Below are 12315 nucleotides of genomic sequence, written 5' to 3' on the forward strand. Positions count from 1 at the left end.
GAGGGAAAAAGTGCGCAGTTAAGGAGATTGGCCAGTATATTATGAGCCCTGGGATTGGTTGGAAATATTCATTTACCACCCCTAGTAACCCCCACCGCGTGCTGCGGTTAGCGGGCTGGGAGAATTTGTCCTTTTTCAGTTCAGTTCTTTTTATACGTGTAACTGTGAATATAGTAAGAATTTTTCTATGTACCTATTTTACATTTCAGCTTATATTCCGACGAACAAAGAAAATTATGACCTTTTGGAAAGGGTGTTGTCAGTTTCTGATGCTCTAGAATGTGTACCTGACAGTCTCAGAATTGTGCTTCGTGAACTTTTTCTTGGGAATAGCTTAGATCTGAAAATTGCTACGATCGGCCATGCCATTGTTCAAGCAATTCGACCGCGAGTGCTGATCGCACCATTGCAATTGGGTCTTGGTGTCCAAATGCACCACCATTTTTCATCGCGATACCTTATTGACACTTCAAACTCACTTGGGCTTTGTTCTTCATACTCAGAAGTAACGATGTTTGAAAGAAGTTCAGCGGTCCATGCAGTAACTGACCTGGATGGAATGATGTCTCAGGGATTCATCCACCACATCGCTGACAACGTTGACCATGACATTTGCACCATTGACGGCAGGAACACCTTCCATGGCATGGGGATCATCGCCTCAATAACCCCCGCGCCCGCGCCCAAGTATTTGCCGAGGAAAATTCCCCGAACAAGTCCGTCAGCGGCAGACATAAGGGACGCATAGAAAATCCGTGTGCTTCATGTCAGATTTGACGACAGTTTTCTTTCAAAAATCAGATACGTTCGTATTCCTGACTTCACTGCACTAGATCCCAGTGCTAGTCTCGATACTCTCTGGCTTTCGTCGTGGTATCTGAAGACTCCAAGGCCGGGATGGAATGGGACACATCAGACTGTCATGGTTGGAAACCATCCGGGGAAAGCGTCTGTAATATTTCTCCCGATGATTGATCTGTCTGCCAGTGATGACACCTGTGTGTACTCTACCTTGAAGTTCATCGCAGACCAAGCTAAACGCCATGGATTTGCCCCAGTCGTGACCTTCTATCAGCCATTGTGGTGGAAAGCCATGAAAATGGTTGAGGCTTCTGAACCAGGAAGTGAGCTCTAAGCAGTAGTTCTGAAACTCGGTGGGTTTCACACAACCATGAGCTGTATTGGATGCATAGGATACACAATGGAAGGATCCGGTCTCCGCGAAGTCCTGGAACTTGCATATGCCCCAAACACTGTTCCCCATCTCCTAAGTGGAAAGGCTATTTCACGAGCTGTTCGAGGTCTCTTGCTAGTTGATAGTGCTCTACATGCCGTGCTGCTCTCCGAGTTATTTGACGATGATCCCTGTTCAGAACCTGAAACAAAGTTAGGCACCAAAGAAGTTGCAGACCTTAAAACACTATACAGCAAGCTATTGAATGGAGAGGCAACAATCACGGAGGTTGAAGATCATCCTGCACTCAAGCAGATCAAAGGTTTCGTCGACCAGAATATACTTGATCTATCTCAGCACAGAACTTCAAAGCTGTGGTTTCAGCTTATTAATATGGTTGGGATACTTCGATCTTTCATCAAAGCTGAGCGGATGGGGCTTTGGGACTTACACCTAAAGACTGTGTCTGAAATGCTACATTTTCTTGCGGCCTGTGGTCACAACAACTATGCCAAATCGTGCCGAATATACCTTCAGAAGATGGTGAAGCTCTAAGAAACCCATCCTACTGTTCATAGTTCATTCCAGCAAGGAATGCACGTCGTCAGACGATCTGATCGCTATTGGGCTGGCTTGTCAACGGATCTAGTTATTGAACAAGAGCTTATGCGCTCGTTGAAAACAGCAGGCGGACTGACTAGGGGTACGGGCATGACCGAAACCCAGAGGTCGCTGTGGGTTTTAGCACGCCCAACCTGCTCTGCTGTTAACCTCCTAATGGAAGATCTGACGCATATTCTCTATGGGACAAGCGAGCAGCACAAGGAGAACGCAGGCCCCAGACAAGAACGAGACTTCAAGGATACGCAGGCGATGGTCACGTACTTTGAAAATGGCTCACCATTCGGAGGGGATACCTAGCTTAGAAGCATTGCTACCGGTTTGACTGCATATGAATCTGCAAACGTTGACTGTGTGAACGCTGTCGGGCTAAAAATCCTTGATGCTATGACTGGAAAAGTGGCGAAGGATTTTGTCTTCCGAAGAAAGGAACAGGCAGTCCAGATAACAACAAAGCAAACAGCTGGAGGAGATCGCAAGCGACTGGATCCAGCTTTGCTATTCCAACGCTTCATTGCGTTAGCCAAAAGGACAAGACTTCCTGAATCAGAGTGCTTCCGGTATGAACTTTGTTCGTATCCCGCTGCTCTGTTTGACAGCTCATTTATGCCGAGAGTGCCGAACAAGGCCGAATTCGCCAAGGCCATTGCACTTGCATGCAAACTCAAAGAAATTCCGTGTGTGCTGAACGACGGGACACACTACGTACTTGACGGCGGATCTCTATTGCACCGAGTCCCATGGATAAAAAATGACACGTATGCGGGTATCATACAGAACTACTCTCTGTATATTTCGCGGAAGTACCCTGGCGCAACTGTTGTTTTCGATGGGTATGATAGTGGACATTCCATCAAAGATATGGCCCATTCGTATCGTAATCGAACGATTGGTCGCGAAGTTTTCTTCACGAATGACATGCGTCTGAAAGTTAAGAAAGAAGAATTTCTCGGGAACAAGAAAAACAAGTCAAGATTCATTAGTGCGCTTGCAGTTCATCTCCGGCAAAAAGGCTATTTTGTAGTCCAAGCCTCCAGTGATGCAGACGTGCCTATTGTAAAAGCTGCTATCGAATCAGCTAAACAGAAGGTAACTGCCGTTATTGGAGAAGATACGGATCTTCTGGTCCTTCTCTGCTACCACTGTGATGTCTCCACTAACAAGGTGTACTTCGCCCCAGAGCCAAAGAAAAATAAAGAGCGAAGGTGCTGGGATGTTCATGAAATGAAAAAAAGATTAGGCCAAGAAATATGTGGTCTGTTCCTCTTTGCCCATGCATTCCTTGGGTGTGATTCTACATCACGTGTCCACAACATCGAAAAAGGTCTTACCCTGAAAAAAGTGATAGAAGACGAAAGTTTTCGAGCATCTGCCAAGGTCTTTATGAAGAAGGCAGCAACAAAAATCGAAGTCAAGGAAGCCGGAGAAGACGCACTTCTTATAATATATGGTGGAAAGAAGGGGGGAAATCTGAACGAGCTTCGAAAGCAGCTCTTCGAAAGAAAGCTCGTCACAGCAACGGCTTTTGTTCACCCAGAGCAGCTACCTCCCACATCCAACTCTGGAGCATTTCACAGCTATAGAGTTTACTTTCAGGTACACGCCTGGAATGACGACCGTAATCTAGAATTGGACCCTCAAGAGTGGGGCTGGAAGGACCGAAATGGTACATTATACCCTGTGATGACGGACCTACCCCCAGCACCTCCCCAACTTCTTAAGATTGTTAAGTGTTCCTGCCGTTCAAACTGCACCTCTGCTTGGTGCACTTGTGTCAGAAACGGCATGTCTTGCACTCTCGCGTGCAAAACTTGTCAGGGAGCAGAATGTGATAATTCTCCCAAATCAGAAGATCTCATCGACGATCTCGACGACGATGTTTCAAACTACACTGCCACTGATTAATGTCGCAAGTCATTTGAAAAGTTGCCTGCCTTTTACCAATGTGATTTTTGTTACCTGTGATTTTAGTCAGTTAATACATTAAGAGATGATTGATTATTTTGAAGAAACCTTTTGGTGATGAATGTGAAACATTGTCGGTTGAACATATCCTTGATCTGATGCGATATTCGAGTTTATCGCATAAAACTACTCAAGAAATGTGGTCAAACGACTATGTTATAATAGACTCGCGAACTTCGTGAATGGTGATGAATGTGAAACACTTTTGGTTCACCGTATCTTAAATATGATGTAATATTCGAGTTCAGCACATAAAACTACATCAGAAATGTGTTTCCCATGAAGTAAACTCTAAGCCTTGAGAAAATCGAAAATTTAGGCTTAAAAACGAAAAATAAAACACAAAACGCTAAAAAACACTAATTTTGCACCCCGCTAGGTTTCTCAACTTTTGATATGTTGTACAGTGTTTTTTTCTCTACAAGATGGTGTAAAAATCATTTCTGTTGCAATTTGTTTGCGTTCAAACCTTATATTGACTGTACTAAAAGGCAAACTGCACCTCCGACACTTCCCACACATCTCATTTCCTTTTTTCAAACAGTTCGTGGTAACGAACTGTAAGTACGGAGCGACCCGGCTCAATGGTAACCGAAACTCTAGAAAACGGGTTTTTGATACCAATAGATATATCAAAATAATCAGATTTCAATGCTGATTTCAAATATATAACTTTTATCAAGTTTAGTGCTACCCACCAAAATTTACGCACCTGAGAAAATTTGGCTAATTTTCAAAAAAGGGGGAAAGACCCCCTAAAAGTTAAAGAACCTGAATGAAAATCACACTATCATATTCAGCGTATCAAAGAACCCTACTGTAGAGGTTTCAAGCTCCTATCTACAAAAATGTGGAATTTTACATTTTTTGCCAGAAGAAAGATCACGGATGCGAGTTTATTTGTTTGTTTGTTTGTTTTGTTTTTTTTCCCAGGGGTGATCGTATCGACGCAGTGGTCCTAAAATATCGTGGGAGGGCTCATTGGAACGGAAATTAAAAATTCTAGTGCCCTTTTAAAGTGACCAAAAAATGGAGGGCAACTAGGCCCCCTCCCATGGTCATTTTTTTCCCAAAATCACCCGATCAAAATTTTGAGATAGCCATTTTGTTCAGCAGGGTCAAAAATATGTTAAATGTGTCTTTTAGGATGACTTAATCCCCAGAAACTCCAGAGGGAGGGCTAAAAGTTATGAGCTTTACCCATTGTTAACATTTAGTATTGTTTTTTGGTATGTATACAGAAGTTTTCAGGTGTTTTTTTTCTGGTTGGGGTGGGTATGGGGGGCTCAAGGGTTATGTTTGAGGATCTGATCATGAAGGAAGTATTTACGGGGGAAGGGAATTTGCCATGAAGGGGGCGCCGGACTCGCCAGCATTATTTATTGGTTATTAGGAAGTATACAACCATTTTCAGCACGGATTTTTTCTTGAGGGGGGGGGGGAGGCTAGAGGAGGGGATTACTCTGGGTAATATTTCCGTAGAGGATGTTTCTTTGGGGTAAGGTATATTTCTATGAAGGGGGTGCCGGATTTCCAAGCATTATTTAAAAAACGATCAGAAATTAAATAAAAAAAAGTTTTTTCAACTGAAATGTAAAAAGGAATATTAGAACTTAAAACGAACAGAAATGATAACGTATGTGAGGGGGTTCTCCCCCAAGTCAATACCTCGCTCTTTACGCTACAGTTTTTTTTAGTGCTTTCAAAAGAGCTATCTATTCTAATTAAACGGCCTTTGTGATTCAGGGGTTTGTGAATAAAAAATTTTTTAACTTTTAACGTAAAGAGTGAGGTATTGACTAAGGGGAGACCCCCCTCATATACGTAATAACATATACGTAATAAAAAAAACAACAATAAAAAAACAAGCGATATGGCTCAATAGTGATCGAAACTTTTAAAAACGGAATTTTGATGTCAATAAATGTATAAAAATAATGTGTATATAATGCTGAATCTAAATATATAAATTTTATTAAGTTTAGTATAACTCATCAAAGGCTACGAGCCTGAGAAAATTTACTCGATTTTTTAAAGAGGGGGAAACATCCCCTACAAGTGAAAGAATTTTAATGAAAATCACACCGTCAGATTCAGCGTATCAGAAAACCCTATTACATAGGTTTCAAGCTCATATCTGCAAAAATCTGCAACTTTGTATTTTTTGCCAGAAGAAAAATATACGAATATAGAAGTTAGTTACGTAAGTTAATTTGTAAAGACATCCATTTAGCAAAAGAAAAGTAAAATTTTTATGCAAATAAAAGCTGCATTAACTAAAAAACGATCAGAAATTAAGTAAAAAAAAACAACTTTTTGAAACTGAAAGTAAGGAGCGACGTTAAAACTTAAAACGAACAGAAATTATTCCGTATATGAAGGGGGCTGTCCCCCCCTCAACGCCTCGCTCTTTACGCTAAAGTTTGACTCTGTCTCACGACTTTATTTTTTAAAACAATAAAAAACTTTAGCGTAAAAAGCGAGGCGTTGAGGAGGGGACAGCCCCTTTCATATACGGAATAATTACATTTCAACTGAAATGTAAAAAGGAATATTAGAACTTAAAACGAACAGAAATTATAACGTATGTGAGGGGGTTCTCCCCCAAGTCAATACCTCGCTCTTTACGCTACAGTTTTTTTTTAGTGCTTTCAAAAGAGCTATCTATTCTAATTAAACGGCCTCTGTGATTCAGGGGTTTGGGGCTGTCCCCGCCTCAACGCCTCGCTCTTTACGCTAAAGTTTGACTCTGTCTCACAACTTTATTTTTAAAAAAAATAAAAAAATAAAGCGTAAAGAGCGAAGCGTTGCGGTGGGGACAGCCCCTTTCATATACGGAATAATTACATTTCAACTGAAATGTAAGAAGGAATATTAGAACTTAAAACGAACAGAAATTATAACGTATGTGAGGGGGTTCTCCTTCAAGTCAATACCTCGCTCTTTACGCTACAGTTTTTTTTTAGTGCTTTCAAAAGAGCTATCTATTCTAATTAAACGGCCTGTGTGATTCAGGGGTTTGTGAATAAACATTTTTTGAACTTTTAACTTAAAGAGCGTGGTATTGACTAAGGGGAGAACCCCCTCTATACGTAATAACATATACGTAATAAAAAAAACAACAATAAAAAAACAAGCGATACGGCTCAATAGTAATCTAAACTTTTAAAAACGGAATTTTGATTTCAATAAATGTATAAAAATAATGTTTTTATAATGATTATTATAAATATATTAAATTTATTAATTTTATTATTACTAATCAAAGGAGACTAACCTGAGAAAATTTACCATATTTTTTAAAGAGGGGGGAAACATCCCCTACAAGTGAAAGAATTTTAATGAAATTCACATTGTCAGATTCAACGTATCAGAAAACCCGATTACATAGGTTTCAAGCTCATATCTGCAAAAATCTGCAACTTTGTATTTTTTGCCAGAAGAAAAATATACGAATATAGAAATTGGTTACGTAAGTTAATTTGTAAAGACATCCATTTATCAAAATAAAAGTAAAATTTTTATGAAAATGAAAGCTGCATTAAATAAAAAACTATCATAAATTAAAAAAAAAAAAAATTTTTTTAAACTTAAAGTAAGGAGCGACATTAAAACTTAAAACGAACAGAAATTATTCCGTATATGAAAGGGGCTGTCCCCTCCTCAACGCCTCGCTCTTTACGCTAAATTTTGACTCTGTCTCACAACTTTATTTGTTTAAACAATAAAAAACTTTAGCGTAAAGAGCGAGGCGTTGAGGAGGGAACAGCCCCTTTCATATACGGAATAATTTCTGTTCGTTTTAAGTTTTAATGTCGCTCCTTACTTTCAGTTTAAAAAACTTGTTTTTTTTATTTAATCAGTAGAAAAGCCGGCATGCTGTGCCTTGTTTGAAGCAGAATTACTAAAGCATCATCATTCTATATTTTTGGAGGCACAAAGTGGTCCCGTGACTCCTCAATCTAGTGCAAAGTTTTGAGAAAAATATTAAAAATTGCAGTCCGGAATTGGTGCAAGCCAAAAGTTAATAAATTTTGTGAAAGTTTAGCTACACTGTTTTTTTCTACTTTCCTGAAAAAAGTGCCTCGCATTTTTTGCTATTTTTGTGTATGGGTGGTACGCAAAAGCGAATTACACATCCGACACATTTGTCGTTGTTGCATATTCACTACATTTACTTCATTTAGGACAGGAATAAACAGGCGGCGATTGAATAAAAATATTTTTCAGTATGTCTTGCTCAAACATTGCCTAGCTTAGTGTTGGGTGTTGGTTTAGGTGTACTGTTGGTGTAGGTGCAACTATTACGAGCTACAAATTCTCCAAATTCTCTCAGACGACAGGTATAAAGTAGACCCTCTGTTGTGAGAGTCAGCGTAAAAGTATTCAGACACAAGTAAAAAAGTCCTTTAACTATCCCCCCATCTAGAAAAAGGAAAAATCTCCCTGAAGGTTTAAAGTCGTTTAGACTTTAGCTACAGTTTGAATTCCGCGTATTTCAGATTAGCTATGGACTCGTATTTATGATTATAACTCTTGATATAGAATATGTACAGAGACTACTAGTGGAAAGCTTTAAAACCTTGCTTTCATTCTCCTCTAGACTAGGAAAATATGATATATCCCGTGCGCCCTTTGACCCTAGAAAATATCTTAACGTCCTTAAAAATTCTTATAAATCAAAATTAACAGCTTGTGTGTTTGTAATCTTTCCTAAAGAATCAGGACAAAAAGTTAAAATTTGGCACAAAAAGAGGGCCGAGGAAGGGACAGCCCCCCTAATATATATATAATAATTCTTATTCGTTTTAAGTTTCAATGTTGCTCCTTGCTTTCAGGTGAAAAACTTTGATTTTTTTTAGAATTAATTTCTGACCGTTTTTCAAATCATGCCAGGAAATCAAAGTTTCTCCTGGAAAGTTCCCCTGAAAAAAACCTCCCTACGGTAAATTATACCTGTGGAAAACATCCCCCCCCCCCAGGCAGATAATTACAACGAAATATTTTCAACAACAAATTCTATATGTGAACAGTATGAGCAAATTGCGTAACTTTCAACTGTTTCCCTAAGGATTATGGAGGGCATGTTATCACCAAAAACATTGTTATTGGACTTTTAAATTATACTGAAAATTCTAATCTAAAGATGTCTTTGGGGGAAAGAATGGGCGTGCGTAGTTATCCTCTAATCCTTTTGGTCACTTAAAACGGGCATTAGACCTTCTGATTTCTTTTTGAATGGACTCCTCCGAATCTTCTAGAACACTTGGTTTTACACGATTACCCCTGGAAAAAAAAAATCACTCACTAGTAATCGTTCTTCTGGCGAAAAATACTAAATTCCAAATTCTTGTAGGTAGGAGCTCGAAGCCTCTAAGGTAGGATTCTCTAATATACTGAATCCGATGCAGTAATTTTCATTAAAATCGCTGGAATTTTGCAGTTGTTTTCCCACTTTTTTTTTTAAATCAGGCAAATTTTGTCAGTCTCATCTCTTTTGATGGATAACAGTAATTTTAATAAATTTTGTAGATTTGAATCAGTATATAAAGCTAATTCTTTTGATGAACCGAAAGTTAGGTCCGTTTTTTAGAGTTTCGGTTACTATTGGGCTGTGTCGCCCCTTACTGACAGTTCGTTACCACGAACAGCTTGAAAAGTAAAACAGCTCTGTTATATTAATGGTAATTTGAGAAGAAGTAAATGGCCGAATTTCTTTCAAATACTTTTACTATACATGTTGCTAGACAGTTATTGTCGGCCAAACTCTATCAAAAACAATATCAATATTTGACACAAAGCTCAGGAAGTCAGGTGATAAATCCTCACTAAAAAGGAAAGGAAGTAAAACCAAGAGAGTCTTCTTGTAGAAAATTCCCTTCGCAAAGCTAGCAATCTGCGAGGAAACCGATCCTTATTTTCGTTGTAGGAAAGGCAAATCTTCCAAAAGAACAGAAACTAAGCAACATGTGGGTGATTAGGGAAGAGACACGTGAGGTAATTCTAGACAGTTTTGCTTCGTATGATTCTGATTTATTCTTGCACGAAGGCAATTCATACAGATACTAGAAAAAGAGTCTGTCAGACGTAATGAACAAAAAAAGATAGAAAAAACAGTGCGTATCAAGGCCATATCCAGGATTTTTGTTCTGGGGGAGGCATTTCTCTTCGGGGGGGGGGGGGGGGTAAACTTCTAAAAATCATAAGAATGTTTTTTATATGCCTTTTTGTTGCTATTACAAGTAAGGCGACTCAAGAGTCGAACAAAAATTTCAGGGAGGGGCTAAACCTGTCAATAACATATATCCAAGGAATAATTAAAGTTTTTGATATGAAACTTTCGAGAAGAAGACAGATAATGAAATTCGAATTTAAATCCATGAATTATTTTGAGCTTGGACCTTCAGTGGAAAGTAAAGAGCCTTATTTAAATCTAAAGAGCGCATAAATAAAGCCTTTGAGAAGCATATAAGGCTAGCTTCTGATGCAAATCTCATTTTTTTCGATTCTAAACATTTTCAGTTTTCCCTCCAAAATTAATTACTACTATTACTGAGGCTAATGGTAAGAAGGTGAAACTTCAGGGAATGATTCGGGGAATGTTGAAATAAGTTAAAACATACTATTTACATGCAAGTTGTCAAAAGGGTGTATCAGCAATATCCCAGGAATGGCCGAGGGAATTACATTGAAACCTTCGGGGGACGTTGAGGGGGATATTGAACCTAAATTGAAATACAATATGCCCATGCAGGTAATTAAATGGGCGCTTCAGTTTTATGCTCGGAGCAGCTTAGAGTATTAAGCTGAGACTTTCAGTGCAAATTGAGGGGGACGTTGAACCAACTAAATGGCACTATATGCTTCCTACTTCTATTTTTACTGCTACTAAAGCTAAGGGTATTAAGGATAAATTTTCAGGAAGTGCTGGGGAATGTCGGAATAAATTGAAGCCCACTCTGCATATGTAGACTGTCAAAGGGGCGTATCAGCAATATCTTAGGAACGGTTAAGAGAATTATATTGAAACTTTCAGGGCATGTTTAGGGGTATGTTCAAATAATAAAAATGCACTATGTACATACTGATACTACTACTGGTAGTAGGGGCACTACTACTGCTGCTATTAGTATTACTATTATTAAGGCTAATGGTATTAATAAGAACATTTCAGGGACTGTTTAGCTGGATGTCCGTCTAAATAAAAACAAACATTGTGAATATTAATATCAAAAGGGCATATAAGCAATATATCAGAAACAGCTTAAAGTCTTAAGTTAAAACTGTCAGAACATGAGGATGGGGAGTTGGTCTCAACTAAAAAGACAGAATGTGAATGTTATTACTGCTACTGACACTAATACGACTGCTGCTATCACCAGTGCTACTCTCAATGCTCCTGTATTTACGTCTGATAATATGACTAATGATGTTGCTAATGCTAAAAGTATTAGTAAAACTTTCATTGAATGGGGAGGGCGGTGCTGAACTAAATCATAACACATTATTTGCATGCAAGTCGTCAAAAGGAAACATCAGCAATATCTCAAGATATTATTTTAATGTTAAGGTGAAGATTTCAGGGTGATTTGAGAGGGAAATGAACTGAATAAAAACACTCTTTACATGCAGGTTATCAAAGGCGCGTATCAGCAATATTCCAGAAATGCTTTAGGGTATTAAGCTGAATTTTTCAGGGCTATTAATGTTATTACCACTTTTTCTATTGCTTCTACTACTACTACTGCTACTATTGAACTACTTCAAAATGTTTTATTTGCACCCAGGTCCATCTTAGATCTGGAAGAGGATAAAAAGTAAAATTTTTCAGATAAATTTCTTGATCCTTCAGAACTATAGCAAAAGACACTATGTGCATGCTGGTTGTCAATAAGACGTTGCAGCAATGTCTCAAAAATTTTCAAGGGTACTACTATGACCGGTTCTGTTCTTAGTCTTGAACTGAATGAAAAGAGTGTAAGTAGATCCAGGTTGTCAAAATAAGATTAACACAATGTCTTAGGAACAAAACACGGTGCTACATTTTATTTTTCCAGGGAGAGTTAAAGAGGTTTAAATTATATCGACAGATACTATGCATATCCAGTTGTGAAAAGTGTATATTATTAAGAATGGTCGAAGAATTTTGTCCAAGATATAAATAGTTAGCCGAATGCGGATTCTGATAAAGATTAAATAATTAAAAACTTTTTTTTTTCAACTAAAATAAGGAGTGCCGTTAAAAATTAAAACGAACAGAAATTATTCCATATACGAGGGGGCTACCCCTCCCTCGACCCTCGCTATTTACGCTAAAGTCTTAAATCACATTAAAAATACTTCACTTTCCAATTCGACGGTCCTTGTACTTCTTAAAGAAATGTGGCAAAAAGTTAAACTTTTGCATAAATATCAAGGGTCGAGGAGAGGGCATCCTACCTCATATACGCAATACTTTTTGTTCATTTTAAGTTTTAATGTTGCTCCTTACTTTCAGTTCTAAAAATTGGTTATCTTTTTATTTAATTTATGACCGTTTTTCAAGTAATGCCAGG

At 38.4% G+C, this 12315-nt stretch overlaps 1 protein-coding gene across 1 annotated transcript in view; it reads right to left on the reverse strand.

The window, feature by feature from the left end:
- Nucleotides 1-9046, reverse strand: part of LOC148942134 (voltage-dependent T-type calcium channel subunit alpha-1G-like) — a 58631-nt gene extending 49585 nt beyond the window's left edge. The window contains exon 1 of the mRNA XM_089103238.1: nucleotides 8981-9046. The gene's annotated coding sequence lies outside the window, so the exon portion shown is untranslated. The remainder of the gene's footprint in view (nucleotides 1-8980) is intronic.
- Between the last annotated feature and the right edge of the window lie 3269 nt (nucleotides 9047-12315).

This window comes from Artemia sp. Qi Xiang Cuo, chromosome 17 (genome assembly GCF_049724085.1).
Source record: "Artemia sp. Qi Xiang Cuo chromosome 17, ASM4972408v1, whole genome shotgun sequence".
Lineage (NCBI taxonomy): Eukaryota > Metazoa > Arthropoda > Branchiopoda > Anostraca > Artemiidae > Artemia > Artemia sp. Qi Xiang Cuo.